A 2775-nucleotide genomic window follows, 5' to 3' on the forward strand; every position below is an offset into this window, starting at 1 on the left:
TATTCATCGTGATTATAGTATTGTTATCCTAACTTTATCATACGCTTCCCCTTTAATTTTCACTTCAGATGTATCTATTTATTTGATGTACCCCTTACCTTTTTTCTAGTAGAAAGGGATTTATATTTCACTCTATCCATCTTATATGTGAAAGTTTCTCACTGCTGATCTATCTTTTTCTGCCCAGTTAATTATAGCCAGATCCCCTTTTCATCTTGCTGAACTTTGCAATGCCTCTGTCTAGCAATCTTATCTTTAACTCTTAATATTAAACTAGTTGAGTGATTCCAATATTAGTTGTGATGAACTTCTGAATTTTATAATTCAAGATCAAATGAGTAAGCATTCTGAAACACATGAAATAATCAAGGCCAACTAATATGTGGTTGTCAAAGGCAAGCCATGTTTTACTATTTTGGTCTATTTGAAGAGGCTACTGGCAGTATAGAGAGAATACTAGACAGTATATGTCATGTACATCAGAGTATAAGAAAAATGGAAAGGTTGAAGGGCATAATGGACTGGAGAGATGCAAATACACCAATTCTTGAAAATATAAGTACAGTTAGATAAAGGTACAGAAATATTCAATAGTGATTTTGGGTTATAAATAAAAATACTAAATGTAAGAACAATAAAAGTCATTAATTGGTACAAAGCAATGAATAAGTCTTAATTAAGGTATTGCGTGCACTTTTACGAGTTCCATTATCAAAAGGTATTGAAGCTACAGAAAGTGTGCTACATAGATTTCCCAGGATGATGCCAGGGATGGGAAATCACAGTTGTGGGGAGACATTTGAGTGAGTGTTTGTACTTACTGGGACAGAAAATTTTAGAAAGGAGATCTTCACAGAATCTTAATGGCGCAGAAAGAGGCCATTTGGCCCATTGTGTCTGCACCAGCTCTCCAAATGAGCATTATGTTCTAGTGCCATTGCCCTGCCTTTTCCCCATACCCCTGCACATTGTTTCTATTCAAATAATCATCTAATGTCCTCTTGAATGCCTTGATTGAACCTGCCTCCACCACACATCCAGGTAGTGCATTCCAGACCCGAACCACTCGTGTGAAAACGTTTTTTCTCACATCACATTTGCTTCTTTTGCAAATCACTTTAAATCTGTGCCCTCACGTTCTTGATTCGTTTACGTGTGGGAAAAGCTTCTCCCTATCTACTGTCCAGCACCCTCATGATTTTGAACATCTCTATCAAAACTCCTCTTAGCCTTCTTCTCTCCAAGGAGCACAGTCCCAACCTCTCCAATCTATCCTCATAGCTGAAGTTTCTCATCCCTGGAACTATTCTTGTAAACCTCTCCTGCACTCTCTCCAACGTGTTCACATCCTTCCTATAGTGTGGCGCCCAGAACTGTACATTGTACATCTTCTAACATTTGTTTAAAAATTAATGGTTTTGAGAAGATGAATGTGTAAGAGACCATTTCCTCTAATTGGGGAGTTAGTGAGGAGGGCCACTAATTTATAACTGTCACTTAAGTCAGTGAGGAGAAATTTCTTTATGCAGGGAATTGTTGGAAGATGGAATGTTTTACCATGGGGTAGTTGAGCACATGTAGGGAATCAAGATGCAGAGATTTGAAACAGAGGTCAATGCAGGGCCAAGGGAGAAAGCGAAACAGTGAGATTAGTTTTGAATTGCTCTAGAAAATATGCAGCATAGGATCATATGCTCTTAAATTTCTAGATTCTAGGATCTTCCAGAACGATGGAAAATTGGTGAGAAACTGTGCTCTTACATATCAGGCAGAACGAGTAGATGTTGGGAATGAACTGAACCCTTTCTGAGCTGCAAATTGGCTGATACTCAATAAACGGCATGTAATGGCATAAGACAGATACACTTCCTCCTTCGACCATTACGAACTCTGCAATAATTCCTATAGACCCGTGACAATTTGTTACCAGGGTTCTTTAAAGGTGGTTAAGAGCTGGACCGTACACTGAAACCTAATGTCGCTCCTATATATTCTGCTGGACACATCGATTTCAATATCTGCAGCTTTAAAAGTGGATTATCGATTTTTGTATCTTAAGTAAGCAAATAATGAAGTGCATTCTCTCGCTGATCTTGGCATGCTCTGGCACCTTTACCTCAGCTATATATTTATTGTAACACTGGTCAAGTGATGTTCTGCACGTTGATTTTTTTTTTCATGAACTCTTTTAGCTCTTAAACCATTTATTGTAATGTTCACTGCGGCGCCACAGTCTTCAGAATCATAGCTTATTTATGCGTCAGGTGGTAGCGTCAACGGCATAAATTACTGTCTCCGCTGAAAGAGAGATGCGAAAAGGTGCGGGCGTTAAAACATTGGGCTGCTGGAGTGTGGATACAGCTAACATCATTACGGAGCACTGCCAGCTGTTTATATCACTGCTTCTGCTTGCTTGGTTTAATGCTTAATCTCTCTGACAATTAATTGAAAAGGACAACTTGCATTTACATAGCGCCTTTCACGACCTCGGAAGGTTCCAATGCTCCTTTACAACCGTTGAAGTGCAGTCCCTGTTGTAATTCGAATTTATTTATGTCAAGTTGATTCATTCCTCTTCCTCCAAAATACCCTCTGCTTTTTATCTGATCGATCAGAGTGACGAGGTTACAGTCTGGAGAACACGCCTATCCAAGGCTATAACTCTGTAGCGAGGACAATGTTCATTGGTTGTCCCAGTCTTCAAACCAACAGGTCGCGAAGCGAAATACAGTAGACTGGGGAAAGATCTCCGACACTGAGCAGTACCATACGGTG

Source organism: Cetorhinus maximus, chromosome 17 (assembly GCF_964194155.1).
Source record: "Cetorhinus maximus chromosome 17, sCetMax3.hap1.1, whole genome shotgun sequence".
NCBI classification, from domain to species: Eukaryota; Metazoa; Chordata; class Chondrichthyes; order Lamniformes; family Cetorhinidae; genus Cetorhinus; species Cetorhinus maximus.